Source organism: Trachurus trachurus, assembly GCF_905171665.1.
Source record: "Trachurus trachurus genome assembly, chromosome: 12".
In the NCBI taxonomy this organism is placed as follows: domain Eukaryota; kingdom Metazoa; phylum Chordata; class Actinopteri; order Carangiformes; family Carangidae; genus Trachurus; species Trachurus trachurus.
The window spans coordinates 27,741,813-27,760,630 of record NC_139908.1 but is presented as its reverse complement, the minus strand read 5'-3'; positions in this window follow the sequence as shown (position 1 = coordinate 27,760,630).

Below are 18,818 nucleotides of genomic sequence, written 5' to 3'. Positions count from 1 at the left end.
AAGCATAAACAAGTACATAAATCTTTCTATATGTCCTGGCTTGTCTCTCACCCTTTGTACCAGGGGGTTAATGCTAGACAACAACAACAGATTTCATGTGCATCCATGTGCAGCCAAATTCTCCAGCTCCATAAATGTTTTCCCACAAACAATGCAACCAAATGGCTTCGCTTTTGAATGGGTAAATCCTTTCCCACAAATAGCACAACTAAATGGTTTCTTCCTGTGTGTGGAGTCTCAAGTGCTTATTTAAACTCCCTTGATGTCTGAAATGTTTCCCACAGGTAGGACATTCAAATGGTTTCTCTCCAGTATGGACTTTCATGTGTCCTTTAAGATTCCATCTTTGACCAAATGTTTTACCACAGGTAACACATTCAAATGGTTTCTCTCCTGTATGGACTTTCTCGTGTTCTTTAAGATTCCCTCTTTGGCTAAATGTTTTACCACAGGTAGCACATTCAAATGGTTTCTCTCCACTATGGACTTTCATGTGTTGTTTAAAACTCCATCTTTGACTAAATTGTTTACCACAGGTAGCACAGTCAAATGGTTTCTCTCCTGTATGAATCCTCATGTGTTCTGTAAGATTCCGTCTTCGACTAAATTGTTTACCACAGGTAGCACAGGCGAATGGTTTCTCTCCTGTATGGATCCTCATGTGGTCTTTAAAAATGCGTCTTTGACTAAATTGTTTACCACAGGTAGGACATTCAAATGGTTTCTCTCCTGTATGGATCATCATGTGGTCTGTAAAAGTCTGTCTTTGACTAAATTGTTTACCACAAGTAGCACAGTCAAATGGTTTCTCTCCTGTATGGATCCTCATGTGCCCTTTAAGATGACCTCTTTGACTAAATTGTTTACCACAGGTAGGACAGTCAAATGGTTTCTCTCCTGTATGGATCCTCATGTGTTCGTTAAGATTCCATCTTTTACTAAATTGTTTACCACAGGTAGCACAGTCAAATGTTTTATCTCCTGTATGGATCCTCATGTGTATCTTCAAACCTGTGGTTGTGCTAAATGTTTTCCCACACTCTGAGCAGCGGGGAGACTTCTTACAGTGAGACGTCTTACCAGTGTTACATTCTTCATCACTTACATGAACATTCTCACTGTTCAGACCTGACTCAGGTGCTCTGGTTTCTCTCCAGTAATCATCACTGTCTTCAGTCTCAGAGGACGACTCTGAGACCTCATCATCTGTATCTGGTTGAAGATCTTCATGTTGATCTGAGTTCCTGGCTGGTTCGGATCCTCCACAGTCGTCTCCATCGGCCTCTATCTGTTCAGCTGAGCTGCTGGATGGAGGCTCTGCCTCAGTTTGTCTTTGATGAGGTTGTAGGGACAGAGGTTTCTCCTCCTCATCCTCACTCTTTACATGAACAGAAGTGAGGGGGAACTCTGGAGTGGTCGGTAGTTCCTCCTTTTCTTCTTTAACATGTAGACTCTCTGGGTTCTCCTGATCCAGACTAGAGGTCAACTCAGGAGGATCCTCTGCTTCAATCTTCAACAGGTGCTGATCACCTGCAGAAACAATGAAACACATCATGAACAACCGTGTCTTCACACTGTCACTCATAACTGGTGTCTCTATGAACCCCAGTGATCTTCTCAGTGGATGCTAGTCTGAGCTGAAGGAATTTTGCTCCTGCTTTGAGCCTCTGATTGGCTGGAAGTCTCGGAGCTACTTTTTACTCTTACTTGAGTGGATTTTTTTAGCAGTACTTTTACTTTTACTCTAGTACCGTAAAACACCAAATAAAGGCCTTGGCGTTTATTTGCTTAAATTACTCAAATCAACAGCCGTTTATTAGGGACCTGCGTTTATTAATAGTGTTTCTCCATTCAACCTAAACCTCACCAGTTATAACAACTGGATCTCCTTCTGGGGAAAGAGAGGCTTCACTCTGAGGTGGCAAGAGGCGGAGGAACGATACGTGTTTCTCGAGACATTAAATACGACCGAGGCAGACTCGTTCTCGGTCTCGATGACCTCCGCGGTCCTGGCCCGCACAGGTACCAGGAGACCAAGACCCCCACTCATGTCGGTCCTCTGCCCTTCCTGATTCGCCACAAGTTGCAAGAGCCCCACGGACACCCAGTCGCTCCACTTCTCTCCCACACTTCAAGCACCTGTGTTGGTTCACTCAACTGTCCTTTTTTTTTTTTTTTTTTGAAAAATGAATGAAATATAGCTGGTAATAATGCTAAACGCGCGTGTGAGTAATCAGAACAGTAGGTTGTTTACGTTACATTTAAAAGGAGTAATGAGTCATAAAACGAGGAGTGAGCCGAGCCTATACTGTGTAGCGCAGGACAGGTGCTGAAGTGCGGATGAGAGATGAGAGGAGTGGACAGACCGAGCAGGAGCAACCAGCCCAGAGGCGTCTAGTCGGTCCTCGGCCGTCTTTAATGTCTCAAGACACCCCTTCCAATTCCTTTAAGGTTATTTGTTTGTGTTTAGGGAGGCTATATTTGCATAGAATATTTTTTGGCAACCAGAAAAGCAACGTAGAGGAGGACAAAAGTCCAACTGTGAATGACTGAGCTGCTCGTGACGTTTATTCTGTCTCTCTTCTTGATTGCCTAGCAGGTCACGGCTACAAATTATTCATGGATAACTATTACAATTTGGTTTCATTATGTGAGCGCCTACTTGATCTGGAAACCCATGTCTGTGGTACATTGAGGAAAAACAGAGGTGAACCACCAGTCCTCCAAAACATCACTAAGGCTCACCTTCAGGCTGGAGAGACAATCATGCGTCACAATAGTAATGTGATGGTGATGGCATGGCATGACAAACAAATTGTAAAAATGGTCACAACCTTCCACCAGAACAACATGGAGAATGTCAGTGTAAGGGCAGTGAGGCCACAAAGATAAAGTTGCCAAAACCTACACTACGTGTTGTTGTATAATGCTAGATAGAGCTGGGCGGTATGACCAAAAATTTATATCACGGTATTTTTCATAATTATATCGGTTTCACGGTATTTGACGGTATTTTTTTTTTCATGCATGACTGGGTATTAACCCCATTTTCTAATAATTTAGAGAATAATTACTACAGTAAATTGGCTTAGAATGACCTATTTTACTGTCACGAGGACTGAATATTGTCGAAGAACATTAGTATCCAGACTATTTAACACGGGTTTGAATGGTCCCACAAAATGCTGCTGTTCACAAAGAGGTGGCAGTGGCACTCATAACTGTATTGAGGTGAAGGAATCAGAATGCATGACTGTTGCAGTCAAAATACAGAAGCCTTTATTAATATAATACAGACTAAAAAAATAATCAACTTGATTATAAAGATTTTTGCACGTGAGAATAATCTATTGCTATCTAATAAATATCTGTTCTCAAAATGAATTCATGACATCAAATAAACATTTCTTCACACAAAAAAAAAGTCCAGACAGTAGGGCTACTGCTTTGCAAGTCAGTTGTCCTGCAACACGGTGGCATGGGGGGACTGTGCTCAATCAGAGGTGTGGCTTCAGATCATAACAACAGGTTGAGAGCCAGATGACTTCGCTCTGTCTGTGTTAACTGAGGCAGTGAAACACACCTGAGGCCTGTACTGCGAAGAAGGCTCAACATACCTAGGCTTTGTGCTCAAGATGCAGCTCAACAAACCCTCAAGTCCGCAATCAGAGCTAAACGGTACTGTGACAGTGGTTATCAACTTAATTAGTCAAGTCCTGTTCTCAGCTTTGTGCTCTGCGCGCGTTCACATAAAAGGGGGCGTTTGACGTCATATTATTCTACTTCCGCACGAAATTGATCCACAACGGGCTGATTTCAGCCAAGACGAGTGCAATTGTTTTAATGGAGAGAGTATGAGCGATATTAAAAAAAAGCACGATCACAGCCTGAAGCAACAGTGTTGCTGCAAATATGACAAGAGAGGAGGCTGCTTTTAATTTTTCTGACAGCTCTTGCGCTACTTTTAAACATGAAGCTTTATCCATTTAAACTAAATAAATTAGAGCAACATCAACTGTCATTTTAAATTGTGTTTTATATTGTTATATATTTCACTGATCGCAATTATAACACGAGTGTGTGTTTTATTGGAAGCGAGGCTGGATAGGTTACAGTGAGGTTTTTTTTAGGTGCTGTAGCTACAAGCAAATCTCATAAACAAAGACCTTTTTAAATGTGAAAACAGCGGAGACTTATTCAAGATTTGCGTTTGGGCAACACTGAAATATAACAGGCGACACATCGGAATTAATTTATTCACGGCCACATTAAGTGAAATTATTAACTTTACCGATTATCCATCTGATTATCTGTCCTGCTGCGAGCTAACAACTTCTATCAGTGGTGACTGACTGTATATAAAAGTAAAATATAGGCTATAGTCTAATATATAATGAGCTCCTGACGCTCAGCTCAACGGGTGAGGAGGCGGAGACTCAGCGGAGACGCTCAGAGAAAGTAAACAGCAGCGATCAGCTGATCTCTCCCTCCGTACAAACGCTCCGTTCTGATCCAGCTCCACTGGACTTTCAAAGTAAAGGTGCCGCCAGCTGTAAATGAGTTAAAATAGTGAAACAGCGGCGCTTTTATAGCCGGTTTTATGATTAAACTCGGAACATAACCTGGTCGGGACCAGGTTATGAGCTAAGCATAAGTTACCATGATGATCTAGCCTCGTTAAAAGACAGCCACCGTCGCAGTACAGGAGAGGCTGGCTTTACACTCAACATACCTCGCTAACCCACTAAACTGGCTTCGCAGTACAGGCCTCTGCATTAGTGGCCTTGACTTTATGAAGTTGGTCACTTTGATGCTGTCGTTTAAAATCTCATGTAACACCAACCTGAATTCATAAAGTTTCCTCATGTCAATGTCAATGTCAATGTCAGCTTTATTTATATAGCACATTTAAAGGCCGGAGGCCAGCCAAAGTGCTTTACAGGATAAAAGTCAGCAATACAACGAGCAATACAAGCAAAGCAGTATAATAAATGAACAAATAAGCAATACACATGAGAAGAGTAATACAGTATAAATCCAAAATACAGTGACTTAACTCAGCCAAAGGCCAGAGTAAACAAGTAGGTCTTGAAGCAGTCAGGAGGCTCACTGACATGACGTGCATGTTTTGTGTTGAGATGCGTCTGGAGATGAGCCAGCTTCATGCCACTGTTTTCTAACTTCTCCCCACAGAAGAAAAAAACAAAACAAAACACGATGGCTCGAGTGGGCTGCAACTCGTGGACGTAAATGTCGGGATTTTACCGGCGCTGGTTTCTCCTTTTTTTCCCTCTTTTTTCTTTTTATCACTTATCCCTCCGTGGTTTAGCTGCGCTGCTGCTTCACGTCAATTAACCCCGACTCCGTTGTTTGATTGACAGGCGATGCCGGCAAATGCCAGGTTGGGTTAAACCATCTGGTGGGGGGGGACTCGTTAAGTAAAAAAAAACATTTACAGATTATGGTTGTTTGATCAGCGTGAGATTTTTTTTAAAGCCGATGGCTGTGACATTTTCTCTGTGCATTATTCACCAGCTCAACCCAGGCATGCAGCTTGTTTGGTACAACTGCAAAACAGTCCCCCTCTCAAACAATGTCCCGCGGCGCGACGTTCCGCCGCTCTGTGTTCCCAACGTTTTGTTGCTACACACTCACCGGTATTGGGGTATATGAAAAATTCATATCACAAAAAAAAAAATCACCGGTATTCGGTATGAACCGGTATACCACCCAGCACTATGCTAGATTATATGAATCTCATGTTGTAGGCCTGCTGCTTAAAAAAATATTCACACTGAGTCAAACTTATGTCCTGAGAAATATATTGGTTATTTATTGGACAATTGCAGTACAGCATAAGAAATATATATTTCGGTGACTTCCTATTTGTATTGACGGCGGCTGGAAACTGTCCGACTTGACTTGCAGCTTTCTGTCACCGCCCGCTGCTGCTGCCGCCTGCTCTCGCCGACGAGGCGCAGTTCATCTCGAACGCACCTAAAGTCTCCCGGAGTCTCGCGCGAGCCCGAAGTTGCAGTGCTGGTGTGTTCAGGTGCAGTGGGAGCTACCGTTTGTGTCATAAACACAGGAATATCAACTCTTGACTTGCTTCAAGTGTACTTTCCACAGACAGCGTCAGGTGGCTACTCAAACATGCGCCGAGAAGTTTTTTTTACTTGAAGCAAGTCAAGAGTTGATATTCCTGTGTTTATGACACAAACGGTAGCTTTCCCACTGCACCTGAACACACCGCGCACGGCACCCGGGTCTCACGCAAAACTCCGGGAGACTTTGAATTAGATCTAGTTTTACAAACATGTCGGCTTGCTTGAAGTAAATAAACTTCTTGGTGCATGTTTGAGTCGCCATCTGACGCTGTCTGTGGAAAAAAATTGCGGCTTTGAGGGATGTAAACAGCCTAAGCAGCGGAACTTACATCCACTCCCATTCATTGCTGCCGTGGCGATGCAGGGACAGACACTACTACCGCAAAACAGGAGCGATTAAACTGAAAATATTCCGATTCCTTCTTTCAGACCTAAAATTATGGGAAAATACACCCCTGAGTTGAATTCGCCTGGAATCGTCCTTTAAGCTTCCAGATGCTTCCTGAGCTGCAGCTACGGCTGGGAGATAAAACGAGATTGTGGGAAAAAAACAACGCGCTGTTTAGAATTTCACTGCAGCAACAATTTTGGCCACATTCTTACACCTATCGCTCCTTTAAATGTATCAATGTTAATTCAACGGCCTGACCATATAGTCCAGTAATTTTAGGCCAAAAAAGGGGTCAACGTTAAACAAATTGCAACAGAGGCAAACTCAACTGATTTTGTGTCCTCAGCATGTCCTGAGTGAGGGAAAAAAAGCCCCGAAGAATCCCATTAGGGGAAAGTTTCGAAAAACACCCAAACATATCCCATTTATACGCATATTAAAAAAAAATTTCACGTGTATAGGGTAAAATTTTTAACCTTTAGATATCTCCATGAAAATTACTGAGTTGATTACTTACATTAAGACAAACAAAAAATGTATTAAAGTTTTTTGAAATTCTTTGTTAACATGAGCACATTTGCATAAATGTGTATAAATTTGCATAAATTCTACCGTTTTGACGCTACATGTATATATGAAGTTGCTGTGGTGGTACCGGCATGAAAATTGGAATGAGTTGACTCCATCGTTCAACCGACAAGTTGACCACTTTAAAGCAACATTGCGCAGTTTCAGCTCAGTGCTTCCACCATCTGGTTGAGAAGCGCTATCGTCTGGGGGGAAAAACGAAAACGAAACTTATCGGCGAGCGCATCCAGCGTTTATTCCCATTAATAAACGACAGTATTTCCCACATGTTTGCAAGGAGGTCGGCGGGTGGTCGGGGGCTACCCATGAGCATTAATAGAGACGGAGCATGTCATACCTGCTCTACTAAGGATGTGGCTGTCTTGAAAAATTGCAGTCATCTTGAAATTTAAAGTGGTCAACTTGTCGGTTGACCGATGGAGTCAACTCATTCCAATTTTCATGCCGGTACCACCACAGCAACTTCATACATGTGCCGTCAAAACGGTGGAATTTATGCAAATGTGGCAAATTTGCTCATGTTAACAAAGGATTTCAAAAAACTTATAATACATTTTTTGTTTGTCTTAATGTAAATAATGAACTCAGTAATTTTCATGGAGATATCTAAAGGTTAAAAATGTTACCCTATTCAAGTGAAAAAACATTTCTATATGCGTATGGGATATGTTAGGGTGTTTTTCGAAACTTTCCCCTAATGGGAATGGGATTCTTCGAGGCTTTTTTTCCCCTCACTCAGGACATGCTGAGGATACAAAATCAGATGAGTTTGCTTCTGTTGCAATTTGTTTAACCATTTCTCATAAAATGACTGGACTGGACTAATACTTCAACGTTGATTCAATGGAATATTGCTATCAACATCTGAACCTAAAGCACTGATGTTTTACGTCTTTAAAGCAGAAGTGAGTGATCCGGTCGTTTTCACTAATGCTGCGTTCCAGGCAGGCTTTTGAAATCGTAAATTACAGCTTCAAGTCACAACTCACGACTTTGTAGCGTTCCAGGCAACCCACTCGTGTTTTTCCGACCTGTTTTACCGGTGAAAGTCACTATAACGGCCACTCGTAACTTCCGACCGGTGAACTCGTACCAGATCGAACTGGTACCACTTCACGGTCGGAAAAATACGAGTTTCCTTGAACGCACCATAACAGTCCTCGTCGCTACGTCACCACATTCACGGCGTTCCTTGGCTGCACACACAGCCCTGCATGCCGTTCTCTCTCCTCATTGGATAAAAACTGTAGGATAAGATAAATGTTTTCTCTTCGGCTCAGAGCAGAGCAGAGGGACTGAGAGACCCGTGTTTCAGTCCAAACACTCTATGTAAGTGATTGCTGTCGGAAGATATAACTATTTAAGACTTATATTAACACAAATATATCACTCACTTCTGCTTTAAATTTGAGGTCCGTGGATTTAAAAGTGAATCACCAACCGGTTTTGTTGAGAACGACTCGAGGCTGCAGGAGAACATCCAGCAGGTTCCTCTGCCGCTCGATCTCCTGTCTGAAGCCCGAAGCCTCCGCCTCGTAGCCGGCTACGACTCTGTCCACGGCCGCTAAGATTTCCTGGGAGACGGCGGTGAGTCTCTCGGTAACGAATCCTCTCAGAAACTCCACCTCAGACATTTTACTCAAACTCTTTGTTGTTTCTGGAGGAGAGCCGAACCGTTTCCTGCTGCTGGACTCCCTTCCCGTTTGGGCACGTCACGTGGCGTGCATCCACCAGTCGGCAACAAAAAGAACGCCCACAAAAACGCCACTTCCGCTAACAAAAATCAACTCCACTGTTATACAGTACAGACACCCCAAAATCACCACACACATCAAGGGACTCCTCGTGGTCATACAACAACAGCTGTTTTGGAGAAATGTGCCTTTTTTAAAATAATTTTGGTGATTTTTTAAATTGGAATTAATCATTAAAAACCTCCAATATTAATCAATAGCTCCACTGTTTTACAGTACAGAGACTCCAAAATCACCACACACATCAAGGGACTCCTCGTGGTCATACTACAACAGCTGTTCAAAAATGTATTAATAATGACCAGAGAGACATCTGTGACAAGCAAATAGGCTAACTTTTATTTGGAAAAAGTCAGTTCTGCCATCCAGCAACTTAAATTAAACAAGTCTCCTGGAACTGATGGCTTAACATCTGAATTTTAAAAACTCGCCCCCTTCCTCCATGGTGTATTCACCGAAACCATCCATAATCAGACTCTTCCTCCTACCTTAAACCAAGGGCTCTTAACACTTCCCTAACCCCAATAAGGACCCACTCCGCATAGATAACTGGAGACCAATTTGTCTCCTCAATAATGATTATAAAATTTTAACTGGAATTTTTGCCAAAAGACTTAAAGCAGTACTGGATTACATTATTGACGAAACACAAACAGGATTTATGAAGGGCAGACATATATCCAACAACATAAGACTTGTCCTGGATCTTATTGATTATGCTGACTACTGCCCTGACGATAGTTTTATTTTATTTCTGGATTTTTGCAAAGCATTTGATACCACTGAACACAAATTTATGTTTCAGGCGTTACAGAAACTTGGTTTTGTTAAATACTTTTGTTCAGCAATTGAAACTATGTAGCCTATAAGAAAGCAAACTGTTCAATTAAAATGCAGACAGGTACTTCCCCACGTTTTGATTTAAGCTGTGGAATCAGACAGGGATGTCCTGTGTCACTATATTTATTCCTGATATGTGCTCAGTTGCTCTCTGACTTTATCAAGCAGAGCCCCATCAAAGGTATATCCATAGCAGGCAAGGAAATCATCATTAGTCAACTAGCAGATGACACTTCCTTATTTTTAAAAGTGCCTCACAAATTTCTGTTGCTATTAACCGAATTTCAATTTTTCCAGTGCATCCGGACTTCACCTGAATTTAAGTAAGTGTGAACTGTTACCACTCAAAAACTGTAATCTTTCATCTATTTCCAACATATCTGTAAAAGAGTCTGTCACCTATTTGGGAATCTCAAGCAACAGATGCTCTCTGAACTTTACTCACATTATAGAAAAAACACAGAAAAATTTCAACTCTTGGCTTCAGAGAGATCTGTCCCTTCAGGGCAGAATCCTTTTATCTAAAGCAGAGGGCTTATCCCGGCTTACATACACAGCAATGTCTCTGGAAGTAAATAAACAGACCACCACAGCCATTGACACAATTCTTTATAACTTTGTGTGGAAAAACAAAATCCATTACATTAAAAAATCAAATTTAATGAACTCTTATGAGAATGGAGGTTTTAATTTTCTAGATTTCTCCACTCTTAATAACACATTCAAAATCAATTGGATCAAACAATTAATCAGAAACCCAACTTCAATCTGGAACTTCCTTCCCAACTATATATTTTCCAAAGTCGGTGGCCTTAATTTTCTGTTACTCTGTACCTACAATATTGAAAAACTTCCCACAAAACTAGCCAACTTTCATAAACAGATACTTCTTTCCTGGTCTTTGATTTATAAACATAACTTCACCCCACATAGATATTATATCTGGAATAATAGGGACATACTATATAAACACAAATCACTTTTTCTAGAGAACTGGTTCACCCATGGCATAATTCTGGTTATTCAGCTTTTCAATTCTAACAGCACACCATTATCATTCAGAATTTTTAAATAAATATACACTTCCCATTCCTCCGAAAGAATATGCAATAGTATTTGATGCGATACCCTCTGGAGTGATTATGTTATTAAAAAATGTTACGTTACCTGAGTCTGACCCCTTACCTCTGGAGCCTGTACAGACTGAAGTTGGTCGAATCTGCTTCTCAGCAAAAAACAACCGTACTGTACGTGCATTACTTCAAAAAGGAAACGTCAGTACCCCCAATGTTGTCTCATACTGGAATAATTTATTCACAAACCTGATCTAGAAAAAACTATGGTCCCTCCCTTACAAATATTTTTATCACAAATAAAATCAAAGAAGTATCCCTTAAACTCATCCATCGTATCTATCCTTCCAATTTATTCATGCAAAGGTATAAAAAAGACATTAACGAACTCTGCTCATTCTGTAAACAGGCTCCAGAAGATTTTCAACATCTTTTCTGGTCATGTCCTCATCTGCAGTCCTTTTGGAAAAATGTAACTACTTTCATCCGTCAACATTTCGACAAAAACTTTGTTTTGGACTATCAAAATGTATTGTTTGGTTTCTTTTCAGTCTCGGCTTCCCAATTAAACCAATATTATATAACTAATTTGATATTATTTTTAGCCAAAGCTCATATCCACAACCGCAAATTTACAAATCAAATACCTTGCACTCACCGTTTCAAACACGAAATCAAACAGTACATCAACCTAATTAGTCAATCTGAAAATAAGAAAGCCATAAGGACCATAGTACTATTTTCTCAGTTTCCACGCTTTTGAATAGACCTTGTGTTTGCCTAACATGAAATGTACCTATTTTTTGTCTTCTCCTGCCTTCCATGATACTATGTAACTCAACTTGCTGACACTATTCCACTTTTATTTGTAACCCCCTCCTCCCTCATTTTCACATTGGAGTGCCTCCAAAAAGGCTCTACCTCCTGAGCCAGCAGGCAGCCGGCATGAAATGCAATGTTTTAAACAGGTAGGTCATATTTTTTTCTCATGGCATATTTCAATCGGATCACGGAATAAAATTTTGACTCCCGCTGGATTGTTGTAATCCACTATTTCAATCAGGACATTCATTACTGCTCGAGGGCTGGAGGGGAAGGTGACCCCAGCCTTCTTAAAAAAAAGGGAGAACTTGAAACAGACGTATAAGGTTGGTTTTCATTGTTTCAGGAACCCTATCACTCAAGTTTTATGTATAAAGCACAACAACACTGTTGCTGAACAATAAAAACAAAGGAGAAACACTGAATACTGTAAAAAATGTGCAAAGAGCAGCATTTAAATGTTTGGGCTACACAATAAATTCACGACCGTCATATGGCAATGCAGTGCTGCGCGGAGCCCCCCTGTAACTCCAAAAAGGCACGGATGAGTCTGAAACTTCTCCCAACCCTTACTGTGCATTCACACCAAAAGCGCCGGGAGCGTTTCGGCGGCAAGAAGTCATTCATTTTCAATGGAGACTGGCGTCGAGGGGCGTCGGGAGCGTCGACACGCGAAGAAGCGCCGAGAACGTCAAATTAGAAGTTGAGAGAAGTTCAACTTTATACAAATGAGGAGCGTCGCGGCGGCGGCGGCAGCCAGTTGCAGACCGGGAGTCTCACAGCGGGAGAAATTGAGAGCGCCTGAGTGGACACATCTTCCACGCTGCTTGAAAGTCCCGCCCCTTTCGCCGCCGGCCGCTGGAGCTGAACAGAGCGTTGAAAGCGCCTGCTGCCCATGCTGCTGACACTCCCGACGCTTTTGGTGTGAACGCACAGGGCCGGCCCGTGGCATAGGCCGTATAGGCAAATGCTAAGGGCGCCGTCCATCCAGGGGGCGCCAGCGCCACAAATGGGAAAGAAAAAAAAGTGTAACTTTCACTATTTTTATAACTAGTTGGTGCTATTATTTCTTAATACAAAAAATAATCCCACGTTAATTTAAATGCAAAGCAATACCTATTAAAAAGTAATAATATGTTACAACATTACTTACTAAATCGCCCCCCCCCCCCCCCCCCCCCCCCCCATCTCCCCCACATGCCCATTGGTACATGCCCTCCTCCGCTCTCCCCGCAGTCACACACACAGCAGAGGTACCTGTCTGCACTGGGAATGCTTTCAAGCCGTTTTCTTGTTAGAAACGCCACATTTTGTATTAGATGTGTGGATACTTGGTTGCATTAATCCTCAAAGTCGGCACAAATGCCGGCTCGTTTGCGCGACCGTCTCGATATGTTTTTGTTTATATTTCGGTCATTTTACGCCGCCCTTGACGACCTGTCAATCAAAAGAACAGCTGTGAAGCGCTTCGAACCCGCAGAATCGTTAGGAGAGAGAGAAACAGTGAGGAGGATGAAGGTGCTTCAGAGGCTGAAAGTTTTGACTCATTTGATGAGGAAGATATAAGATTAGATAAAAAGAAGAGAGTTGAGACTTCAGCCTGCTCAGACAGCAGGGCCACAGCTCCAGCTCTGTACACAGACCTGCTGAGCTCTCAAACCATTTTTTACCTCTCAAACAGCACCACAGTGACAACACATGGAGGGTACATTATATAGGTTAAATATTGTGCATTTTGTGTTTTTTGTCTGTTTAGTTGATATTTTGTTTGGAGAAAAAAAAGCAAATTTCTCATTTAGGGCTACACACATCTCATGAAGTTTGAAATGTAATGTTAAGTCAATATTTAGCTTCTTTTATTTTACATTTGAGACATTTGGTTAAAATAGAATGACAGATAACATTTATGCTCAAAAAGCAATTTCACAAAATTTCATTTTAACTTGTTTTCCACACGTATCTATTAGTCAAATACAGTATATTCCACTGCTTTTGTGAAGCTAAGACTTTTGTACACCCATTTCAAGCATCACAACAGGTTATTCTCATGACTGTAGACTCATTTTTTTCATGTCTTCACCCAGGATTTACTTAATGAAATTTTACTGATTGTTGTGCAAGTTGTGTATCTCGGGGTCAGAGGGGACATACAGATACACTGCTACGTTATCATTATAATCATTATTGATCATTGTTGGGGGGGCGCCTGGGAGTAATCTCGCCTAGGGCACCAAAATGGCTAGAGCCGGGCCTGTGAACGCACCATTAGTCGACATGAGGGTGAGTAGAAAATGACGTCCGTCTTTCACCGGTCCAAGAATTTCACTGTGCGTGCGGAGTCTAATGGGAAATGTAGTGTGGAAACACTTTGCTTTCCAAAACTCCTCGTTGTCCCTTTAAAATCATAAACTTTAACAAAATATTTTACACGTGAAATGTATTTTACTGTGCTGCTACAGTTCAATAACTGCAGCCTCACACACACTGCTGCTGCCTTCAGTAACAGTCCTGAGTTTACATAACACTCCTATGTCTCTTCTTGCCAGAAACATCAGAGAATTGACGGCCACAAAAACTTCAACTGTACGTTTACTCTCCTACATTGATTCTTGTGTACACGTAAAGATCTTCCTGTTGACAGAATGTCTCATCACAAAACTGCAACTAAATGATTTAAGGTGTCTTAAGACTATCAACTGTCTTACATGTACTCCACACACACACACACACTACAAGAAAATGGTTTAAAGGAATAGTTCACCAAAAAATGAAATTCAGTCATTATTGACTCACCCTCATGCTGATGAATACTCTGGAGTAGTTTTTATTCCTCAAAGTGCATCTGGACTTCCGGTGGCGCGAGCTCGAGGATGGACGTGTAAAAAGTTGCTCTCTGCCGGTTAGGTAAACCCCCCAAATTCAAAAGGTTTCTTAAACTAAGACTGACCTAAACACACCCGAAGATGGAAGGGGGGAAGGAAAGGGGCCGTGGTAGGTCCCAAAGAAGAACTAAGAAAGACGACTTTGATCGGGAGGACGACGCCATGGAAAGCACAAACACAGAAGAAGATGGCGGCGAGGAGGCACCAGCTACGAAGCTAACGCTAGGTGAAGAGTCCGCAATATTGACTACCATAAGAGAGCTGATGACGGACATCAAAACCGATATTGCAAATCGACTAACTGACTTTCAAAAAAGTTTCCAGTCAGATATTAAGAAACAGCTGAACGAAATGAGAGCTGACATTAATCAAGAGATCGAGGAGGCAACAGGGAAAATTGTCCTCACAAACCAAAGACTCGAAGAAGCCGAGCAACGCATCGGGGATATGGAGACATGGAGTACAGGTGCAAAAGATGCGGTGAATTCTCTACTGAAAACACAACACGCTCTACAAGCTAAAGTCACGGAGCTAGAAGGACACTCGCGCAGGAATAACATCAGGTTGTACGGCGTGAGAGAAACAGCAGAGGGCACCTCCGTGATTAACTTTGTGGAGAAACTCATCAAGACCGAACTAGGTGAGGACATCCCCCCCGACACGAATCTGGGCATTGAGCGGGCGCATAGAGCCCTGGGCGCGAGGCCCCCGGACAATGCTACTCCAAGATCCATAGTCATAAAATTCCTGAAATTCACAACTAAGGAAAACGTTATTCGTGCCGCCTGGAAGAAGCCTATCACTTTTGAAGGCAAACGGCTGTCCTTTGATCATGACTACGCAACTGAAGTGCTGTTAAAACGAAAGGAATACACGATAATAAAGAAGACACTTAAAGAAAAAGGAATTCGCTTTCAGACTCCGTTAACAAGGATGCGAGTGTTCCTTAAAGATGGGCCTGTTACATATCACAGTGCTGAACAAGCAGCGGAGGGTTTACGTGCCAGAGGGATTGCAGTGCCCCACACCCGATTGACCAAGAAGACGCTGGACAACCCTCAACTACCGTGGGAGAACGTGAAGGACCCCCGCCACGACCCGGCAAAATTCCAACAAAACATCCGTGAGAGACTGCGGGGATTTCAGCGGCGCACCGGAGAGGAGGATACTACACCCGCTGGCGACTGAGAGAGAGAGCTTGGCTGCTTTATTCCCTCTCTGGCCCGCATCGGTCCTTTGATTTTGTTTTTGTTTTTTGACTGCAAAACGGGGATACGTAAGTTAACGCCTCAAAATTAATGATTGATTAGGTTGGTAATACACAGGCTCGGTCCCGTTGAGACTTATAAGTTTTGAATACTCCTACTCGAACCATAGCGTTTGTGCTGCTCAACTGCAGCTGGAATATACTTCATTACGTTTTGATCTTTGGGACATAATAACGGACCCTAACGTTACAAACTCTGTCTAATAAAACACCGGTAAATACAGAGCATGCCACCAGCGAACTACTAGTTGTACTAGTCAGGGGCCCCACCTAGTGGTTGGAACACACCCCCACCCCAGAGGTTGGATTAGTCTTAACCTCCAAGTTGGAAGCACACTCATTTAACCTGTATTATAGTTATGTTTGTTCATACTTTTCTGTTGTGTTACATTGTTATTATGTTCTGAGGTCCAAGAGGTTATTGCCACAGGAACTGAGATGCTTCACAATTGCAGATTATGGGTGAAAGAGAATTTCATGTTGTCACACTCAATGTAAATGGACTCACCAGCCCTATTAAGAGGGCAAAGATGATAGCTAAGGCTAAGAAGGAGAAATCACAAATTGTATTCTGGCAAGAAACACACTTGCAGTCTTCTGAACATGAAAAGCTAAAAAAGATGGGATTCAGAAATACATTTTATTCCTCTTACAAAAGAGGTCGCAAACGTGGGGTTGCAATTTTGATTTCAAACTCAGTCAACTTTGAATTTATATCAGAGATCAAGGATAAGGAGGGAAGATTTATATTGGTCAAGGGTAAATTGGACCACAAAGAGGTGACCCTACTTAATATATATGCCCCTCCTGGTAGCAATAAGGCTTTCTTCAAGAAAATCTTTGATTTAATTACATGTGAAACTTTTGGTGTTCTCATCTGTGCAGGGGATTTAAATATGATACTTAACCCAAAACTAGACACAACTAACCAAAAAAGAAAAAAAAATAACTTAGAAACATGGGTAAAGAAAAGACTACAGGATCTAGGATTGATAGACATATGGCGCGATCTCCATAAACAAGATCGACAATACACTTTCTATTCTGCACGCCATAATGTACACTCCAGAATAGATTACTTTTTTATGTATAACTCTGAAAAACATAGAGTAAAGGAATGTAGGATGGGGACAAGAGACCTGTCCGACCATTCTAGCCTGTACTTAAAATTACACGTGGATAGCAAGCGCAAAAATACGTTATGGAGATTAAACACAAGTTTGCTAAATGACCCAGGATTTAAAACAACCATTAAAGGAGAATTACAAACATACTTGGAAAATAATAACAATGGGCAGGTGAATGCTGTGACACTGTGGGACGCTGCAAAAGCTGTCCTCAGAGGTAAAATTATTTCAACTACTGCCTTCATGAAGAAGGCAAAAGCCCAAAGACTGACTGACCTGCAAAATAAACTCCTAGAATTAGAGCAGTTGCATAGTAAGCAGAAAACTCCCCTCCTACTGCAACAGATGAGACCTGTTAAGCAGGAAATAGATAAAATTCACAGTGAAGAGTTAGAGAAAAAGCTCCGGTTTTTGAGGCAAAAATATTATGAGACAGGTTCAAAAGCAACAAAACTGTTAGCTTGGAGACTACGCAAACAACGAGCTGAAAACACTATTCATGAAATAAGAGACCCCAATTCTAATAAAACAACCTGCACTCTAGATGGCATTCAAAAAGCGTTTGAGACATATTATGAATCCCTGTACACACAGCCAGATAGAGCAGAGGCACATACTGTGGAACAGTTCTTAAATCAGCTAGATCTTCCTTCTATTGGAAAACTACATAATGATGACCTCACAAAAGAAATAACTACTGAGGAAGTTGATAAAGCAATCTCTGGCCTGAAAGCAGGGAAATCGCCAGGTACCGACGGGTTCCCTGGTGAGTGGTACAAGTCTTTTAGAGATCAAATAACTCCTCTACTTTGTGAATGTTTTAATTATGTCCTAAAAGAGGGAGTTTTGCCTCCATCCTGGAGAGAAGCCATTATATCTATAATCCCAAAAGAAGGCAAAGACAGAAAAAAATGCAGTGGATACAGGCCAATTAGCGTGCTAAATCAAGATTACAAATTATACGCTTCCATATTGACTAAAAGGATGGAGAAGGTGCTACCATTAATAATAAATGAAGACCAAACCGGCTTTATAAGTAACAGACGGACCCAGGATAACATAAGGAGGTGCCTTCATATAATAGAACAAATAAAACACGAAAGGACTAGCGCCATCCTGGTGAGTCTCGACGCTGAAAAAGCGTTCGACTCGGTGGGGTGGGAGTACCTCTACCAGGTAATGGAAAAATTTGGCTTCTGTAAAAAATTTATACAGTGTATTAAAACATTATATACATTACCAACAGCTAGAATTAAGATAAATGGTCATTTGTCCAAGACTATAAACCTACAACGAGGATGTCGCCAGGGCTGTCCTGCTAGCCCAGGACTTTTTAATTTGTTTATAGAACCATTAGCCCAACTAATTAGGCAGGAGACAGCCCTTGAAGGCATCACAATAGGAGGTACAGAACACAAAATATGTCTGTACGCGGACGATGTCCTGGTAGCTTTGAAAACACCAGCGTCAAGTGTACCATTACTTATGGATCTCCTAACAATGTATGGCACACTTTCAGGTTATACCCTCAATATAGAGAAAACCCAAGCTCTGGTCTTTAACTTTAACCCCCCGCAGGATCTTGCAAACGGATACAACTTCAAATGGAACTCTACAAGTATAAAATATTTGGGAGTGAAACTGACAAAGGATACAGCTCACCTCTACAATGAGAATTATACAGTTGTTAACAAAAAAATAGGTGACGATTTTGACAGGTGGGGCTCACTTCCTCTTGACTTCGGCAGCCGAATATTGACCACCAAAATGAATATCCTACCCCGTTTACTATATTTATTTCAATCATTACCAGTTAAAATTCCTGACTCACAGTTTAAAGTATGGGACAAGCAAATTTCAAGATTTATATGGGAAGGGAAAAAACCACGAATAAGATACAATACATTGCAGCTGCCGAGGGAGGAGGGGGGGATGGCTCTACCATGCTTGAGGGATTTTTATGTAGC